Here is a 21,660-nt window from a genome sequence, read left to right on the forward strand (position 1 = left end):
CCTGTTGAACGACGGGGGGTTGTCCTATAAGCCCAAAGCACCCCTAGTAATTGTTTTGCCCAGTTTCCTTTAGCTGATTCAAGCCTTTTCTTCAACGTGTCAAGAATAACACGGTTCGTTGCTTCCGCCTGTCCATTTCCCTGGGGACAATAGGGCGCAGAGAAGTTATGCCGTATCTTTAGGGATTTGCAGAAGATGTGGATCTCAATAGAATCAAACTGTCGTCCATTGTCCGATACCATTTTAGTTGGGATGCCGAATCGACACACAATATCGTGCCAGATGAATTGTTTGACATCTGAAGACTGAATCTGACTCAAGGATACAGCTTCAACCCACTTATGTTACCTGGTGCCTTAGGTAAAGGACCCACAATGTCGAGTCCCCACTTAGCAAATGGCTAAGGGCTAAGTATGGGATGAAGCTCATTTGCAGGAAGCTTAACGATCTGAGCATGTTTCTGGCATGGTACACAGATCTGGACAAACCATTTGCCATCTTTTTGCATATATGGCCACCAGTACCCTTGGGTGAGAGCTTTGTGAGCAAGACGCCTACCACCTGAATGATTTCCACAGATGCCTTCGTGAATTTCTTATAAGATCCATTGTCCCTATTCAGGAGTAAGGAACCGGAGGAGTGGACCTGAACTTATGGGTTTTCTGTAAAGGTGAGATCCCCCCTCCGAGGTAAGTAACAATACAAACTGCCACACATCCCGTTTGACTTTGTCAGATAAAGCCTTGTCTACGGGGAGTTCTCCAGTCTGTAAGAATTCAACCAGATTCCGACGCCAATCGGGAAGAAGAAGTTCCATTGACTAGAAATCGGAAAGCTGATCGTCCGGTATTTTAGGAGTATTGTCAGCAAGATCTGGGTCAGTTGCAGAGTCCTCCTATACAACCTCATTGTCCGCCGCTGCAGAGTCAGTAGCCATCGTTGGGGAGATTTCAATGTCCTGCTCATGGTTGCGAGGAGAATCCTGAGTGGGATGCTCTTGGTGCTTGTCTCGTGCTTTGCTGCGCGTCATAATTGCATAAATTTGCGTGAATGCCTTGCATTCGGCAGCGTAGACGTCAGCCATATCTGGCAAGGAAAGGTTGATGCTAGGCATTAACTGGACCTCTACCCTGATATTTTGAGGTTCAATTGAATCAACTGCTGCTGAAAGGTAGGCCAATGCATCGGCGTGCCGAACATCATTCCTTGGTCTTTGCAAAATTGAGATGCACTCAAATTTTGCAGCGAGATCGCGTATAATATCTAAATAAGCCGTCATTTGTTCATCTCGTACTTGATATAACCCTCCAAACTGACAAACAACTAGCTTAGAATCCGTTACCATGCATATTGATTTCCTTTGCCCCCATTTCGAGCGCCGCTCTCATTCCAAATATTGCGGCTTCATATTCGGCTTCATTGTTGGAAGCAGGAAAGCAAAGTTGGACGGACCTTTTGATTAAGCTACCATTTGGGTCGACTATCACACAACCAATCCTGGACCCCTTCCTATTACTTGAACCATTGGTATGCACAACCCACACCTCGCCTCAAGTGAGATTTGCTTCAACGGAGTCAGGTTGGTGGTTGGGAAAATCTTACAGTTGTTCTTCCTCGAATAGCTTGGGCGAAACCACGATACTCCTGATGTAATAGTACTTCCGAAAGCTCGAAAGAGATGGGATTAGGTATTTTAGAAGAAGAGAGACTGCACCAAGATTCTGGTTGCCTACGTACCTAGTAAGGAATTCGGGATCAAGTCTCTTAAAACGTAGTTCTGGAGGCTGCAGAAGCCTCCATATATATAGCAACCTCCTGCCTTGGCGGCCAAGAAAGTGATTCTCGGAGATTGGCTTCCTTGATGAATCCTAGTATAATCCTACTTCTCAAATAGGATCGTTCCCTAAGATTTCATTCTATCCTTATGCAAGATCTTATCGGATTGCACTAGGGTCTCTTGCTTCCGCGAATCGTATTGCTGGATCCGAGTGATCAGGACGGATTGGGTCCATGAACTTGGGCAGTCCGGATGGGCCCTGGACTTATTGTAAACTTTGACAGATTAAAGAACCGGATGATCCATAATGTTTTTAATAGCTACCAAGCTGGTCCGCTGCTGGGCCCACACCTGGTCCATGGTCCGAATACACTATAGACCAGAAATATGACGTAGGGTTCTCTGGTCCCACACCCAATCCATGGTGCGAATCCATTTTAGATCGGAAATATGATGTAGGGTACACACAATGGACACAAGACAATACACTATTAATACACTATTGAACCCATATACCCATATACTAAAATCCCCACATACTAAATTTTTCACTAAATGGTAGTATGTATTTATGTTAGCCCACTCCTAGGTCCTATGTCCACCCCTGCTACCGAACCAGCATACATCATATGGGAAGAATGGATGACTGGGTGCTGGTTTAGGTTGCTGCGATAAGAAACATAAATTACTCTTTTGGCTGTTGTCTTCAAGAATCATGATGGGCAAATGTTTGGGAGGTCTAACCACTTCGAAGTTTGAACGAGTAGTAGACAAGGTTGCTGCTCATACTTTGGCAGCTGGTTCCGCTATGCTGGGATCAAAACAAATGAGATGAGAGACTATTAACTTTGAAGCTTACAATAGAGATCATTAGTAACTTTCATTGAAGAACAATCGGACCAATAGCGCAGAATTAAATCTGCTCACTCTTGCTTCTTCTTTATTTCTATTTTGTCCCACTTACTTGTCAACTTGTCATCCATGGGCTCATAAACTTGAAATTGGGCTTTAAACCTTTTGACCTCAACATTATAGTTAGAATTCAAAATTATAGAAGAATTAAAAAAAGAAAGAAAAGAAATAGAAATTACGTCTAAGAGCATCTCTAGGTGGTGGTAGTATACTCTTCAAATTTGAAGAAATTTTTTGGAGAATCTGGTCGCAAATTTTGACCAACTTTAGGTGATCACAAATATCGACTGCAAAATTGATTGTAGACCCCACTACGCATGCCATTAGTAATATCGCACGCCATTGGTACTAACGCGCGCCAGTACTAATGTCGCGTGCTATGCCTATTTAAATGTCGCGCGACAGACAGACTTTTGTCATTTTACACCTTTTTTTTTTTCAACCTAGTTTCTCTTGTTCTAACAAAAAAATAGATTCCGACGACAAATACGTCTATAATAACCAAACAATATGGATTGGTGACGGTGAGGAAGATGAAAACAATGGTAATAGTGCACTGGTTTGGAGCAATCCCATAGGTGATCTAGATGGTGAACCAAGCACTTCTGGAGCTGGAAATCAGGGAGTTGAGCGTGATGATCCTTTGTTGCTTCAGTATCAGCAAGTCGATTTTGAATTTCCTACTGAAGCTATGAATTTCAGCCATCTTAGACCGGTGTCTATGAGATTTCATGATATGCATGTGTCAAGAGTTGTTCTTGGACAACATGTATGTATTTTAATTTCATATATTAGCAGTAATAGTAGTTAATTTTAGTAGTTAAATACTTACATTTTTATTTTTATTTTTTTAATTTTAGTTTCATTTTGAGTACATCAGAGATGTGTTATGTATCGGGTTTGGTGCACTCCATGTGCGCTTAAGATGTGGTAGGATATTAAAAAAGTTGGTGCACTTGACCATGTTAGAGATGCAATTCTAGCAACTCCCTTTGGTCATCTAGTTGACCTTACAATAAGACTGACATTTAGGGAGTTATCAATGGTTTAGTTGAGAGATGGTGGGATATTACACATACTTTTCACTTCCCTTAGGGAGAGTTGGGCTTCACTCCACTAGATTTTTGTATGATATCTAGTTTGACTATAGGATTAGGTCAGCCGTTGAGATGTAGCATTGAATTCCAGAGTTGTGCCCAAATGATGACTTTCTTCCCTTGTCTGACCGAGGAGTCATATGGCAGTGTTGGTGTTAGGATTTTTGGTATCAAGGCTGCATACATTACACCGTTGGCTAATGACGATGGTTGCAGTTTTTAATAAATTATTTGTCACTTGATTATGATGATGGTCAAGCACATGTGTGATGAGTATGTAAGAGCTTTCTGTATGTATTTGATAGGCGTCTTGTTTCTTCTTTATGGCCATTCCACGATTAACTTAGGGTATCTAGCCAACTTTGAGTACTTGCATGAGTTGGGCAGTATTGATTTTGGTGGAGCCATATACTGTAATTTGTTGCATTGTTTAGATAGGGCTTCTCGGCAGACTAGTGTTGTTAGTAGTCCCCAGATGGGAGGGTTTGTCATTCTCTTAGAGGTATAGTTTTATAAGTATTTCCGTGTTGCAAATCCTATCCTCACAAAGTACATCGATGAGAGGCCTAGGCTCAGGGCTTGGCATAGACCTCGTCGAGCTCGTCTGACCAGTGAGATCAGTCATAACATAACTTCTGTCCGAACCCAGATCGAGCTTAGCACACAGGCTTCTATTGTTTGGAGGCCTTGGTGGACATCTGTGCATATCAACGTAAATGACTATAGATACGCATTATTCATTTCTCATAGGAGGATGGTATTCACTTGTGGGAGTGATATGGAGTGGTATTTAGGGGATAGATGTTATAGACAGCTCACACCATGCTTTGGTTTCCCCTTTGATCCGCCTACCCATGTATCAGAGATTAAGGACATGACCTTACAGCAAGTCATCGAAAGAAACGTGCATTGGAGTTGGCTAGTAGCTTCTGACCTAGTTACATTGCAGACTTATGAGCAATATTACCGTTATTGGTTTAAGGTATCTATTGGTTATTTGCTCCCAATTATGGGACGTACATGCAACATTTATACGGTTAACAAAATGGGTGTCAGACGTGAATTTCAGATTGGCCAGCCGTCACAGCCAACATTTTAGCATGGACCTGTACACACATTTGTTCCAGCGCCAGATCCCCTTCAGTCAGAGTGGCCTTGGGTTTTTCAGTTTGAGTGATCCGAGTGGCCAGACGATTTACCATCCCATTTCTTCTATTGATGACACTCGAGTCGTACAGTTAGAGCTTGACCTTGGACATCTACCTCTGGTAATTATTTTTATTAGTTTTGGTTTATTATTTTTGTTTATTATGAAAATGTCATAAATTATTAATGAATGATTATTTCAGGATGAGCTACGCATGAGATATGAGACATGCCTTCGTGTAAATGATGGCTTGCACTCCTCGGTATTCGCCTACAATGTTAAAAGAGGGAGACTTCTTTCCCAGGCTCATGTGGATTATGACAATTTGCAATGCCAGGTTGATGAGTTACAAGCTCAGATTCATCGTACAAGGGTGAGTTCATCACATGGACAAACAGAGAGTTCAGCAGAAGGACAGTCGAGGAGGAGTTCACAGCAGAGGAGGCGTATGTAGGAAGTGAGAACTTGATGATTTATAATATTAAGTTTATTGTATGACGATTATTATTATGTTGTGTGATTTAAAATTGTTAATTTGATCATTTTGATAAGCTCTAATTTACTTCCTTTGATCAATTTGATTTAGCAAATGAATTGCAATTTTTATTAATAGAACGACAACTAATACATGATTGCAAAAACATAAAATAAAAATAAATAAATAAAAGACAACTATTTTATATCACCCTTATTACATACTACTAGAGTTTACTCTAGTTATCAAGCTAGTCATCATTTTCTTCATCATTGACTCCTTCGTCGTCGGAAGCTTCATTTGTAGTACTTGATCCAGCATTTTTTTTTTTTTCATATTTAGCTACAATTGCTTCTTGTTTTAGCTCTAAAACCCTTCGCAAACGAGGATTGACTTTGTTGAGTGACATTGCCAACATCCTAGTCTCATTTTCCTCCTCTCTAACACAGAGTTTTTCTTGCTTCAAAAATAACTTTTTTTGTGTCTTCTCTTGCTTCAATTTCATCATAGTTTGAAATTGCCCATTTAGAATTTCTTCTCTATTTCTTCGGCTTTATTTAAAAGCTTGAAAAAATTCATCTATATTTTTAGCAGTGGATACAACATTACCCTCGACAGTAGAAGCAATTTTTTTTGTTCTTCTCAATTTCTTTGCTCTGCTTCCTACCAACCGACCTCTCCAAAAAACCTTCGGTACTGCTAGGATCGTATTCCAAGTACATTGAAGGTGAAGAGTTAGAGTGAGGCGTTGAAGGGGTTGGGGTTGAGGGTGAAGAATCGAAGCCTTCAAGATCTCCAGATCTTGCTTTCTTCTTTGGTCTTGGAGCAAGCGTTTCGTTGCGTAACTGAATTCTTTGCCACTTTGGCGTATTTTTTACTAGATTATAACAATCTTGCCATATCCATGGTTTTCCAGTAGTAACCGCATAAGTTGTTGTCGCGTCTGTAAGCTACGTTTATTAAAAAATAAAATAAAAATAAAAAATCAATATCAAGTAGTATATAAACGAAGTATAAATTAAACGAAGTATAAACAAATCTTACAATGTCTTCACGTCCCCACCCGCTTGGAGGTTGTTCTTCAAGCTTTCTTAGTATAACATGATATTTGTTGAAGAACGGTAAAAGAATCGTCCAACGTTGTGAGACTCCCTTCCACTTACGGTTGCGGTCAAAACCTTGAATTTCATTCATCCTAGCCATAATTTGTTCCCAATAAACTTGTCCTGATTGATCATTCCCTACTATAGGATCTTCTCCAATCTCAATCTACGCTCTAGTAAGAGCAATATTTTCTTCATTTGTCCAATTTGGACCCCTGTCTTGTTTTGGTTGTGACATTGAGAGTATTGTGTGTGAAATGGTTGAGTTGTTTGATAAGAATGTTTGAGTTGAGTGTATGTAAAATGAAGAAGGAGATGAGTGTAGATATATGGATGTAGAATTCCAACCGTTTTTGGCTCCCTTTTTTTTCCGTTGGAATACGCGACATTAGTAGTGGCGCGCGACAGTACTACTGGCGCGTGATGTTGGTCAAAGTCAAAAAAAAAATTGGGGCGACATTTGCAATAGCGCGCAACATTACCAATGTCGCTCCGCATCCGCATTAAAATTGCCAAATTTGTGAACAAGAATGTGAACAAGCAGGTGATGCGACCGAATTTGGGGCCACCTAGAGATGGAATTCCAAAAAAATTTAAAGTTTTTCTTCAAATTTGAAAATTTTGACCCAGATTATACTACCACCTAGAGATGATGCTCTAAGTCCTCTGCATCAAGCAGTAGATGATCTATCGAGTCATTGATTAATATGAGTTTGAATCATTTTTTTTTTATTTTCAATCAAAGTTTAATTATAAAAAACTCAGCTTTTTAACTAAAAGTCTAAAACACAAACATGGACATGTACAGAAAGAATTCAATAATGGCATGTGACAAGGAGATCTGGACAAAAGTATACGGTGACCCTTCATATTGTATTTTATAAGAATTAGTTAAAGACTTTTTGTTTCTCCTGAGTCCTGACCATAAAAGGTTGTAAAAATAGTATAAAGTAATAACAAACAGATGTTGAGAAATGTAAATCAAACATCATTTTTCATGTAATGGAAGGACCTAATCAATCTGTCTAATTTTTCAAGTGTTCCTAGTAAGATTATTGTTAAAATCCAATTATTTCAGTAAATTTCTTACATGTTGGAACTTGGAAGGTTTATTATGAGATCAGTCTGTCACCGTAGAGGGTAACGGGGTCAAGAATGAGCCCACACCGATGTTAGAGCAAGTGTTTGATTTCAGCTGTGAAATAAACTAATAGATTAAAGCATTTTGAAAATGCACCTGCAAGGTCAGTAAAAATTTTGGGTGATAATATTAGAAGTCTGCCAATCAAAAAAAAAAATGCACCATACGGTATACAAGAATTACTTATCTCGTTTAAAACAGATTTGTCAATCAAAAAAAAAAATGCACCTACAAATGGTAAAAACATATTATACTAATGAAAACAAAAATCCATGACAATAGATCGAACTACTTAAGTATTACGAAAGCATACGGTATACAAGAGTTACTGATCTCATTTAAAATAGACTTGTCAAGTGGAAAAAAAAATCCTAATCTCATTTAAAATAGATTTGCCCATCGGAAAGAAAAAAAAAAATGCACCTACAAGTGGCAAAAACAGATTATACTAATGAAAACAAAATCCATGACAGTGGCAAACTACCTAAGTATTACGAAAACATACGGTATACAAACTGATGTGAAAATTATTTGAATATCCGAAACAAAAAAGTGGTATGACTAAATAAAAGTATTCATTAACAATCACCAAAAAGTTAGGTGTGCAATCATATTTTTGGACTCACGGGCAATGTAGATAATTTGATCCTTGCTCTAAACGCCAAAACCATTAAGAAAAGCTAGCTAAATAAACATGTCAATTATCATAGAGACATGAATAATACTAAATTGCAATGAGTCGAGGACAAAGAATTAAATTGTACAGTTCTAATTGAACCACGTACATTCTCAATGATTCAAGTCAATGTTGGGGTCTCTGGTTATACACATTCACTATAGGAAACTTTTTTTGAAAAATATAAATGTCGTTGATAACTTGATATCATTCCGTCCTCAATGTAAGGTCTTTTGGGAAATAAGATTTGTGTTTTAAACTGGACGAGAGTCCAATTTACTGAAAAGAGTTATTGACAAAAAGGTTGTTCTGTTAAAAATGAAACATGTTAGTCGATATTGCATTGAGTTTTGTGGATTTCCTGTGCAACAAATAGTGATTAAAAATGACAATATGAAGAATAAAATGCCAATGTTGACTGAGAATATATAATACTTACTAGGTCAAAAATCAAAGTCATCTGGCATATCAAACGTCCATCTTACTAGCCCTCTTAACAGAATATATATATAGCTTCGAAATCATTATAAAACTATAAAAAACTTAGCTTGAAAGTATGAAACCCAAACTAACCATCTTAACCGGGTACGCTTTCAACAGTTTCAAGAGATCACTTGTGAGGTGTTTGGACTTTGGACTTATACTTTTGCAAAAGATTAAAAGTTTGTTGAAGATAAATAGATATAAATGAAAATATATGTTGGGAATTATATATTGGTGGGTTTTTGATTTTACACCAACATCGATATGGTTTCCGCTTTTAACATATATATCACGGGTTCGGTCGGTCGGGTTTAGATATAGTAACTCGGGTTTTTTTCCGGGGGATATATATGGACATCCCTAATTTCCGGAATATATATAAAAAATCATTTATATAAAAACTTAGCCGATATAATCGATATATCCGATTTTTTATGATATATCGCCGATATATATTGGATTTTTTGACTATTTTTAATATAAATTTGATATTTTCAATATTTTTATCGATATATCCGATATTTTTAAATAGTTGATTTTTTGACTAATAAATTTGATATTTTCAATATATTTCCGATATATCAGATATTTTAAAAATAATGGATATATCCGATATATATTGGTTTTTGGATACACCGATATATTGATCGATATCGATATTTTGAGCCTTGTATACAAGTGTCCAAATACGTTAGTGTCTAAAAATACAAAGAACACCTAAATGCTTTAATTTCTTCGTAATTCTAGGTTAAATGCTAAGTCGACCGGTCACTATTACCGATCTCAATGACAGCCCAATGCACTGATTATTAATGGAGACAAAAAAAAATATTGTTTCAACTTGTGAACAAGTGCACAATCAATAATCTGCACTGGTCTCTCATTGCTAGCAAATAAACGTTAGAAGACTAGTGAAAGCGATCAATGCAAATCTATAAAATTTTACATGATCGATCTTCTTAAATAAAAATCAGCCAATTTGGTAACACATTAATGTATAGACGTGGGCTTCTAAAATGAAAGTGTTTTCGCACGGTCTAAAAGTAGCAGTAAAAACTGTCCCCTTCTAGAAATTCAAATATTTAACTGTCACCTTTACTCACATTTTTCCAACATAAAAAAAAATGCAAACAAGTGGTTGCTAGTTGGTCTTTATTTATTATTATTATACAGAATTTTCTGAATACATGACTCATGAGTCATGACTATTCGCAAATTTCACATTATTTCTTGTCTGCTGATTATATTTCGCCATCATCATTAACAGTATCTTAAAAACACTGTACGTTCAGAGCCGCCTTTGTTTAACTTATCTATTTTCTCAGCAGCCATCATTTTTTCTTCTCTCTCTCTTCTATAATAAAGTCTTTCGCTATAATGGAAAGCAACTAACACTACCTCATTCCTGTTCCTAAACTTTTTCTATAGCTCAACATAAGTAGGGGAACTTTAATGGTTTTGAGATAAGCTCTCAAGAATTCCATTCTGGGTTTTTTGTAGCTTTTGAGTGTTGAGAGTGAAGTAGCTTAGTAGAATGGATAACAGTGATATATACAGAGTAGCTAGTCTACGTCGAAGTCGAAACGGTAGTAAAAATAGTTCTGGGCTGTGGAGAAATACAGCTGAGGAAGTTTTTTCGAGGTCTGCTCGTGATGAAGATGATGAAGAAGCCTTGAAATGGGCTTCTCTTGAGAGACTACCAACTTATGATCGTATTCGAAAAGGTATATTAAGTGGACTAGATGGAGAACTAAAGGAAATTGATATTAAAAATCTTGGTACTCAAGAGAGTAAGAATTTAGTCGAAAGGTTGATTAGAGTTACTGAAGAAGATAATGAAAGGTTTTTGCTCAAACTTAAGGATAGAATGGATCGGTAAGCTTATGTTTTCTTGTTTCATTTCTTTTATTTTACGATACTGTATATAACTTGCTGATTGTTGCTGTTTAGTGTTGGTATTGAGAATCCGACTATTGAAGTTCGGTTTGAGCATCTGAACATTACTGCTGAAGCTTATATTGGTAGCAGGGCTTTACCTACTGTTTTCAATGTTTCTATCAATGTTATAGAGGTAAACAGGCATAGATCAGTACAGTAGTTATTCAGAAAGGAATTCCGAATATTGATTTTTGTTCATCTTCTGTTTGAAGAAAACTTGAGTTTTTGTTTTGTTTTTAAAGGCGATACTAAACACTCTCCGTATACTTCCATCTCGGAAGACGAAATTATCAATTCTTAATGATGTGAGTGGAGTCCTTAAGCCGGGCAGGTAAGATGACTTATCGATTTTTTGAATGGATTTTGATCATTTGGGGGTTAATTAGTTGTTTCGATGGCCTAATGTTTTGCTTGATTTGCAGGATGACTTTGTTGTTAGGGCCACCAGGCTCTGGGAAGACGACGTTACTGTTAGCTCTGTCTGGCAAGCTTGGTTCAGACCTGGAGGTAAAGTTGTGGATCTTTAAGGAAATTTTATTCTTTATGCTTGCATAAAAGTGATATGTACTACATGCCACATGCTTAGTGCAATCAGTAGTGTCTGCCCTTCCTCATGGATGAAGTTGTAGGGTCATTTGTAGTTTGGTTATGCATATATATAGGTGCTCATACATTTAACCAGGCCAAGCTTTCAATCCTTGCGGGCGCTTGCCTCCTTGTTGGTAACGGGTTGGTGTACGCACGAGAGGGGAACAGGGGTGTGGGAGTTTGAGGTTTAGGGGTGGGGGGTTTACAGTATTGATTACAAACTTGTAATTTGTTTCTCCGAATCGATTTCTTGAACTGCTAAGTTATTACCTACAAAATTGAAGTTTGATGGGTACTGAGTACGTACTGTAGAGTATCTTAGCTCAAGATCTGAAAAAAAAAATGGTTCTTTTAAATTGCAGGTGTCAGGGAAAATAACCTACAATGGACATGAAATGCATGAATTTGTCCCAAGGAGGACCTCTGCGTATATAAGTCAGAATGATCTACACATTGGAGAAATGACTGTGAGAGAAACCTTAGCTTTCTCTGCAAGATGCCAAGGGGTTGGAACTAGATATGGTAATTTGATGTTCGATAAAATGTTTTATTTCAAGCTTAACTGATGCAAAAACAGTTGAATTTTCAAATTTCTGAAATAATTGTTTAATTTTATTGCCACAATTTGCAGATATGTTGGCAGAATTGTCCAGAAGGGAGGTAGCGGAAAACATCAAACCAGACCCAGATATTGATGTGTACATGAAGGTAACTTCCTTATTTTCCTTTTAGGGGATTGAAGCTCTGCATAGCTGCGACTAAATCATTAATGGAGACCCAATTAGTAGTTACAAGATAAGAAGATGTAGTCTTATCTTTCCTTTCAATGAAGAATATGAATATAAGACCCTGTTCGGTCCTTGCATCAAATTTCATTGTAACTTTGTTGGTTTGAATCTTCTAAGTGAAAGTACTCTGTTTCTGCATGGGCAGGCATCAGCACTAGAAGGTCAAAAGGAAAATGTTGTTACTGAATACATTCTCAAGGTATATGCTGAAACAATTTCCTTATCCAATGATTATAAATATTTAGAGTTGGTTGTTTAAAACCAGTAAGAGTTCTGAATAAACTGAAAATCTCAATTTAAATATTCAGATTTTGGGACTAGATATATGTGCTGATACCATGGTGGGGGACGAAATGATAAGGGGTATCTCAGGTGGACAAAGGAAGCGTGTTACAACTGGTAAAATAAAAAAAAATCAAACTATTTGAATTGAACTATAAGCTTGAGAAAATCCTGGATTTAGTTCAATGTTCTATGTTATGGTTGTCACTTGTAGGCGAAATGCTTGTTGGACCAGCGAAGGCATTGTTCATGGATGAGATATCTACGGGCCTGGACAGCTCAACTACTTTCCAGATTGTGAACTCACTCAGACAGTCAGTCCACATTCTTGGTGGGACTGCGTTAATTGCTCTTCTTCAGCCAGCACCAGAAACATATGACCTCTTTGATGATATATTGCTACTCTCTGATGGACATATCGTGTATCAAGGTCCTCGTGAGAATGTTCTGGAGTTCTTTGAATCAATGGGTTTCAAATGTCCCGAGAGGAAGGGGGTTGCAGATTTCTTGCAGGAAGTAAGACTCGAAAAAATCATATATTTTCTCCTTTTTTTTCAATGGTCTTAAATATCTGTCTCAAAGTTTTTCAGTTGCGATTGATGTTACTGGTAAACTTATCGGAAGTTCTTCTTGTACTAGGTTACATCAAGAAAAGACCAGCAGCAGTACTGGTCCCGTAAAGATGAAGCGTATTACTACATTTCTGTCCAGGAATTTGCAGATGCATTTCAATCGTTCCATGTTGGCCGCAAGGTAGGGGAAGAGCTCAGCACCCCATTTGACAAGAAGAAGAGCCATCCTGCTGCTTTAACAACTACCCAGTTTGGAATCAGCAAAAAAGAGTTGCTAAAAGCTTGCTTGGATAGGGAATGGTTACTGATGCAAAGGAATTCGTTTGTGTACTACTTCAAAATGATGCAAGTGAGTAACAATCCAAATTTTGCTGTGCATCACTAACTTAAACTGGCTGTGCTTAAAATCAAAACTTGGCCTTCTTAAAGATAAACTTGCTTAGCTCATACTTCTTGAAACTTGATTAACTTCTGAATATGATGAGACAAAGTTCATAAAAGAAGGAAGCATAAATAAGACTGAAGAACGGCAGAGGGTTTTCTAATCCATAATACAAACACAAACGATTTCCTATTGGTAGCGTAGAGCTAATTAAGTTCTTCACTTTCCATCATGTCAAATTGAAAACCATGTGAAAATGATGGAGTTGCACAAGTATAATTCTTGAAGTCTTTAAAATGTTGAGATGAATCAACTTAACTTTCTAATGTTTAATTACGTATTTAAGCACTAAAAATGGAAGGTCTATTTTTCCCTAAAAGTGTAAGTAAAGTGATGACAGGGAAATCTGTACTGTGGAAGATACAAATAAGGAGAGGAACTTTGTGGTGAAATTTGGAATTAGGATAGTGAGATTAATCTATTGTTTGATAGTAGCGTGTTCCTAACAGTTTCTATGTTCCTTCTTATCTCAGCTTATCATTGTCGCATTCATCACCATGACCCTCTTCCTGCGTACTGAGATGAAACGTAACACAGTAGATGATGGAGGAGTTTTCATGGGCGCGATGTTTTTTGCACTTGTCACTATTCTATTTAATGGATTTTCTGAACTCTCAATGACTATTGCAAAGCTTCCCGTTTTCTATAAACAGAGAGACCTCCTCTTTTATCCTTCTTGGGCCTATTCATTTCCTACATGGCTCCTCAAGATACCCATTTCATTGAGTGAAGTTCTCCTCTGGGTGGGCATGACTTACTATGTTATTGGTTATGATCCTAATGTCGAAAGGTGAGATTGATGATGCATCTTTTCTGTTTTTCTATGATTCTTAAAAGAAACTGTTGTCTTCCAGCCATTTTGTATTGTATGTCTTCAATTTCAACTTTATTGATTTCGATAACTTTGATTTAGAAACCCATCCATCTTGTTCAAGTTATGAAATTTTTATATGGTCTCATTTTCGAGTTCTGAGACATAAGTTTCATCAGAGGTTAGAGTTCTCTTCTTTTTTAGCTTTCAATGACGTGCTGGATTGCCTTGTTGCAGGTTGTTGAGACATTACTTTCTACTACTGTTAATTGATCAAATGGCTGCGGGCCTATTCCGGGTAGTTGCAGGAGTGTCTAGAGAGATGGTTATAGCTAATACACTTGGATCTTTTGTGCTGCTTGTAGTATTGTCGCTTGGTGGATATATTATGTCGAGAGGTAAAATTTAAAGTCAACTTTCAAGTGATTAAAAATAACTGTGCGGCAACACTTCGTCAGATAAGACACCATAGTGTTGTCTGGCCATATAACCACTCTGTTTAAAAGGTCGACAGAAGTTCTTGTACATAGTAAATGCCTATATGTTATATTTGCCTCTGCTACATGAACATGTTATCTGTGTTACTACTTACTAGCTGTGGCCAATGCAATTCATTATTACCTGGCCCTTACTCCTTAGAGTTCTCAACATGCACCAAAGCACTCAAGGGTGCCGTAATATTTGTGTTGTATGTTTCCAGTGTGATCTTAATAGACAATGTCTACCAGCAATATGTCTGACATAAATATTCTTTCTGTCTAACAGTGGATATAAAGAAATGGTGGATTTGGGGCTACTGGAGCTCACCTTTGACGTACGGTCAGAATGCAATTGCCGTGAATGAGTTTCTCGGGCATAGTTGGAGTCATGTAAGAATCTCAGGACTAAAATGAATTAAATGTAAGCTACTTTCTAGCTGTAACTAAGTCAGGTTTTCTTGATTTTGATAGATTCTTCCTGGTCAAAATAAAACTTTGGGAGTCCTGGTTCTGGAGTCTCGTGGAGTCTTTACAAGTTCAAACTGGTACTGGATTGGTGCTAGAGCATTGGTTGGATACGTTGTACTCTTTAACATCATCTTCACTCTGTCCCTTGCATATCTTAACAGTGAGTAGTCTTCTAGTATTGTGAAAGTACTCCTGAAACCTTACTTTCTTGACAATGAACAGTACTGATTTCTTACCTCGATTAATTGTCAATAGTTGGGACATCACAAGCAGTTCTGTCTGAGGAGGCGCTGAAAGAGAAGCATGCGAATAGAACTGGTGAAATTGAAGGTGTTGAACTATCATCCAAAGGAAAGAGATCTTTGAAGCAATCAAACAATTCTGGTAAGTTGAATCCTGTTTCGGTATTTCTGTTGCTATTTCCACCACGTAATTTTCATCTAACCTCTTGGATTGCCATCAGGTAATGAAATTACACCAAGCAGTGTTCATTCAGGGTCTGCTATAACTGACACAAGTGGTGAAGGTAGTCAGAGCAAGAAAGGAATGGTTCTCCCATTTACACCTCATTCCATCACATTTGAAGATATTAAATATTCTGTAGACATGCCAGTGGTAAGTGAAGTACCAATTATGGTTTAGTAACTGAACCTTCATTCAGTATTCTCCGTGTTTGTAAAGTAAAAATTTAATAAAAGTAAGCCTACAGGAGATGAAAGTCCAAGGTATAGAAGAAGATCGACTTATGCTTCTGAAGGGCATAAGTGGTGCGTTCAGGCCAGGAGTCCTTACAGCACTAATGGGTGTCAGTGGAGCAGGTAAGACCATATTGATGGACGTGTTGGCTGGAAGGAAAACTGGTGGATATATAGATGGAACAATCACCATATCTGGTTATCCAAAGAACCAGGAAACCTTTGCTCGTATTTCAGGCTACTGTGAACAGACAAATATCCACTCTCCGAATTGAATGTAACAGTTTACGAGTCCTTAGTATATTCGGCATGGCTTCGGCTACCTCCTGAAGTTGATTCAGCAACTAGAAAGGTTTGTTGCTCAGTTCATTGTGTCTTTCTTATGCTCTTCAGGTATACATGGTATTATCTAACTCGGAAATCTAATGTCGCAGATGTTTATTGAGGAAGTCATGGAACTTGTTGAACTGAAATCACTCAGGGGAGCACTAGTAGGGTTGCCTGGAGTGAATGGGCTCTCAACAGAACAGCGCAAGCGGCTCACTATTGCAGTTGAGCTGGTTGCCAATCCCTCCATAATTTTCATGGATGAACCAACCTCTGGACTTGATGCCAGAGCAGCTGCTATTGTGATGAGGACCGTGAGGAACACAGTGGACACAGGAAGAACTGTGGTGTGCACCATTCACCAGCCTAGCATTGACATTTTTGAGGCGTTTGATGAGGTATGAGATTGTCAATGACAGCAGTGTCAGTTACATTTTGACGTATAGGGTGGGGTTCCAAGGACTCAAAAGATTGACATACATATACTAGTTATTATTGACAAATTTGACACACCAAGACAATTGTCCTGGAGTTCCTGGATCCCGACCCGCACACAGGGTTGAGTCACAGACATATATATCTGTACAACTAAAGGTGGGTAAGTATTAAGTCTTTCTGCATGCTTGCAGCTCTTCCTAATGAAACGAGGAGGAGAAGAAATATATGTTGGACCATTGGGGCGCAATTCTTGCCATCTAATTAAGTACTTTGAGGTGAGGACACATGGAACTTGCCTGTTGAGTACTTGGTTTTATCACTCGTGACTTCTGTACTGTACTGAACAACTTGATTTTATTTTTCAAGAGTGTTAATGGAGTCCCAAAGATACGAGATGGATACAATCCGGCAACATGGATGTTGGAGGTGACAACTGCTGCACAGGAGGAGACTATCGGTGCTAGCTTCGTTGAAATATATAAGAATTCAGATCTCTCTCGGTAAATTGAGTATCTGTGTACTACACCTCTTGCTAGTTATAGAATCCTATGCTATTTAGTTCTCATTAATCCTGGAATATTGTTTTCGCAGAAGAAACAGGCTTCTGATCAAGGAACTAAGTACACCACCTCCTGGTTCTAAGGATCTCTTCTTCAGCACACAGTATTCTCAAGGTGTGATCATCCAGTGTGTAGCCTGCTTGTGGAAACAACATTTGTCTTACTGGCGAGATCCTGCATACACCGCAGTTCGGATATTCTTCACTGCAGTTGTTGCCTTGATGTTTGGGTCAATATTCTGGAAGCAAGGTTCCACGACGTAAGTTCATCTCTACTTCATTACTCAAAATCCACTATCCACTCAAAAACATGTGGACATACTTATATGTCATGGAATACTTGCAGATTTAGGCGACAAGATCTATTTAATGCAATGGGTTCCATGTATGCTGCTGTCCTCTTCATTGGTATTCAAAATGCTTCAGCTGTGCAGCCAGTTGTGGCTGTAGAGCGCACTGTCTTCTACAGAGAACGAGCTGCAGGGATGTATTCTGCTTTACCATATGCATTTGCGCAAGTGAGCGTCTTTTATCAATCTCTAACTCTTTCCCCTTTCACATCAGGACTTTTCTGGTGACTGTTTTTGCTTCTAGGGCCACAAAGTATATTTAGGCTCTAATTGTTCCTATTCTGTAAAATGTCTTCAAGATATTTCATGAAAAGACATCACCATGTTGACTGTCCTGATCTCATTGGTTTTTCTTTTTCAAGGTTGCCATTGAGATTCCACATGTCTTTCTTCAGACTCTAATCTATGGTGTGGTAGTTTATGCCATGATCGATTTTCAATGGACAGCAGCTAAGTTCTTGTGGTACTTGTTCTACATGTATTTCACATTCTTATACTTCACCTACTATGGAATGATGGCTGTTGGTTTAACCCCCAACCAGGCCTTCGCTGCTATAGTCTCTGCAGCTTTCTATTCCGTATGGAATCTCTTCGCTGGCTTTGTCATTACACGTCCTGTAAGTTTCACTCCCATCTGTTTATATCTTCAATCGAGTCCACCACTTAATAAAATGGAAACACTGAATGCCTTTTTTTTTTGTTACAGAGAATTCCTGTGTGGTGGAGATGGTACTATTGGGCATGCCCAGTTGCATGGACCTTGTATGGACTAGGTGCATCACAGTTTGGAGACATAGAGACAAATATGGAATCTGGTATTCGAGTGAACGTCTTCTTAAACGATTACTTTGGTTACGACTACGACAACTTGGGATGGATTTCTGCAGGCATGATAGGGTTTACAGTACTCTTCGCATCCGTCTTTGCCCTCTCAATCAAAATGTTCAACTTCCAAACAAGATAATACTCATCTCCGGCATCAACAAGTCTCCTGCAATGTGTAACTGTATTCGAGCCTTCTTGATTCTGATGGCTTCTAAGTGATGCAGTTTATAACATTACACAAATTTTATTGAGCTTATGTTATAATTTGAAACGGATTCATATAACTATAGAGGTGTGTTTAATGTATATGTAAGCCGCCAAGTACTTTTTGTTGTAGCTACATTTTAAACCACCCTCAACAAGAGAAAACAAAGGTGCTATTACTTGCTATGTTTGTCATGCATTTTTGCTGATTATTATATGATTTGAAGCCCAAGTAATTATTTAAAAATAAAAATGCCAATCAAGATATGAAAAGAACAAATATTTAAAACTAAGTTTTGAGACGGAGACGCTTTCTTAGCTTCTTGAACTTGTGTTTGTTCATTTTGCTCTTCCTCTTTTTCTTAATGCTATCTGCCCATTCTCCTCGACAACTTCCCTTACCTCTAATTGATTGGGGTTTAAGAAATATCCAAAAGGAGATGAGTGTTATATAAATGCATGTCGGGGTGTATTGCAATGCAAACCAACGTTATCCAAATATTGAAAAGTAAATCCCTATAGCGAGGATAAGGCGAGAATAAGTTGGTTTCTTTGTCTGTTGTATTTGAAGAAACCGACAGAGGGTTTGTTAGGTTGTTGGGAACAATAGTGCTGGGTTTGTTGAAGCTTGTGATGATTCTTAAAGCTGAAGGGGTTTTTTGGAATTTGTGGAAAAGAGGTCCAGCTAGGGGTGATAAAAGGGCCGGGCCGGGTTAGCCCGGCCCTCAAACCATAAAAGCCCTCATGATTGAGTGTCGGGTCAGCCCGTCCCTATTTGATATTGATATTGAGGGTCGAAGGTAGAGGGTCAAGCATGAAAACTCAAACCCTTAACCCCGCCCGCCGGCCCTCATTTTTGAGGGCCAAATGAGGGTCGGATCGGGCCCGATCTAATTATCTTCTTTAGTTTACTATTTTTTTTTTGTAATTTTTTTTTTTTTTTTTTTTTTTTTTTTTTTAATTGATTTAATGATATGTATATAAGTATACAAAACTAATTCTTATATCTTTAAAAAAAAATAGAAGAGAGATGGTGGAAGAGATGATATTCTTAAAATATCTACATTTTTAATCTTAACTATGTTGTTAGGTTGGATTTGCTTTATGTATGACTTATATACATATCATTAAATCAATTACAAAAAGTCATATATTATATTATGTTATAATTTATCCCATATTGAAAACTAATTTAATTTTTTTTTTCATACAATTTAGATAATTATAGTATAATACATAAATATAATGTAAAATAACAAGAAAATATGGTTTTCTTTTAGGGTTTACACAAATATATAGTATAATACATAAATTATCACCTCTATTTTGGGTTTACACAAAATAATCATAATTCACTTTTTTTTTTTTATATTTGAACTCTTTTACTCAAATTACAAAATACCTCATATAATATGTGGTAAACTACTATTATTAAACATTATTTGTAGTGAAAATATTTAGTTCAAATAGGGATAATTGTGGTACCTTATATATATAATGTAAAAAAATAAAATATATCTTATCGAAAAAAAACCGAGGGGCCAAGTGAGGGCTTGGAAGGTTAAAATCTTGGTAGGCCTATGCTCGGGAACCTAGACCTAGCCCAGCCCCTAACAAGCATGAGGGGACCCGGCCATCCCCAAATCTGTGAGGGAGGCCAACTTTTGAGGGTTTTGACGCCAAGCATTTTTGGGGCGGGTTGAGGGCACGAGGGCCAAATTATCACCCCCTAGGTCCAGCCATTGAGAGGAGACCTGATTTTCACTCAGTAAGCGAAAACTGGGACAGAGTGGAGTCAATACTCAGGGGCTATTTGTTTTTTTGGGTTAAGTTATAAGAGGGTCTTATAAGACCATGTGTTATAAGAGGGTCTTATAAGATGGTCTTATAAAGTTGTTTGTTTTTAATTTTAAGTTCCTCTTATAAGCACTTGTAAAAATAGAAAAAACAAATACATGACATTTTATAGATGGTTATTTGACAAATATAATCATACTTTACATCACATTTAACTTGAATATATTAATTTGAAATAAACGTATAGTTTGATTTTCGGTTTCAAACCAATTTTGATAATTAGAATATCAATTTTAGGAAACTACCTTAATTGGCGGTGGTAGTGGTAGTGGTCTTAATAACACGGTGGTGGTGGTAGTGGAGGTGATGATATTGGTTTTAATAGCATGGTGATAGTGGTGGTAGTAGAAGTGGTGGATGTCTTAATAGCACGGTGGTGGTGGTGGTGATAGTTTTAATAGTACGGTGGTGGTGGTAGTGGAGGTGATGATATTGGTCTTAATAGTACGGTGGTAGTGGTAGTGGTGGTGGTGGTGGTTTTAATAGCACAGTGGTGGTGGTGATAGTCTTAATAGTTCGATGGTAGTTGTGGTAGAGGTAATGATGGTGGTGGTGGTGATGGTGGCAGTGGCGGCAGTGGTGGTGGTGGTGGTGGTAGTCGGTGGTGGTTAGGGTAATGGAGTTATTTGGAAAATAAGATAATGAAAATGGAAGAAAGAGATAAATGAAATTTAGGGGTATATGGGGGGGTGTTTGAGTTATTTTTCGAGTTATAAGACTTATAGAATTGAAGTAGATCTAATTTTGGTACTTATAGAATTGGAGCCTCTTATAAGACATTTCTAATAGAATGCCTCTTATAAGAGACAAAAAACAAACCAAAAAAATGTTCAAAATCACTGCGCCACATCTTATAAGAGAATAGAAAAAGTTAGTAGACTCGGACTTTTTATTTGGGTGGGCCTACATGTACCCATATAGAGGACTCTTCACGGGTCCAAAACGTTTTAGTATCACCAAGGAATAGATGGCACATGCAAATATCCAATGCAACTTGATATTCAGGGTACATCGTATATGGATATCACTTTTTGTCAGATTCAATAAGATTACTTTAACACTAGAAAAGCTAATATCATGATTGACCCATAATAAAAATGAATTAGAGTGACGTTTTGAACTTTTTCATCATATCATTGGAATCGTTATTGAAGAACATTTCGTCAAATTTTCATAATTTGAATACAGGAGTTGATTAGATCTTTAATATATAGAAAAACGTGGAA

At 37.7% G+C, this 21,660-nt stretch overlaps 1 pseudogene across 1 annotated transcript; it reads left to right on the forward strand.

The window, feature by feature from the left end:
• Positions 1-10,199: 10,199 nt before the first annotated feature.
• On the forward strand, positions 10,200-18,763 carry LOC147510711 (pleiotropic drug resistance protein TUR2-like; annotated as a pseudogene). The gene is made up of 24 exons (XR_015218998.1): positions 10,200-10,686; positions 10,762-10,882; positions 10,992-11,080; positions 11,172-11,256; positions 11,700-11,859; positions 11,969-12,045; positions 12,271-12,324; positions 12,434-12,524; positions 12,622-12,923; positions 13,047-13,328; positions 13,895-14,211; positions 14,470-14,630; positions 14,998-15,101; positions 15,183-15,339; positions 15,435-15,563; positions 15,643-15,794; positions 15,889-16,226; positions 16,309-16,599; positions 16,831-16,914; positions 17,006-17,139; positions 17,231-17,458; positions 17,545-17,716; positions 17,911-18,165; positions 18,255-18,763. The product of XR_015218998.1 is annotated as a pleiotropic drug resistance protein TUR2-like (transcript).
• The last annotated feature ends 2,897 nt before the right edge of the window (positions 18,764-21,660 follow it).

This window comes from Coptis chinensis, chromosome 3 (assembly GCF_015680905.1).
Source record: "Coptis chinensis isolate HL-2020 chromosome 3, ASM1568090v1, whole genome shotgun sequence".
In the NCBI taxonomy this organism is placed as follows: Eukaryota; Viridiplantae; Streptophyta; class Magnoliopsida; order Ranunculales; family Ranunculaceae; genus Coptis; species Coptis chinensis.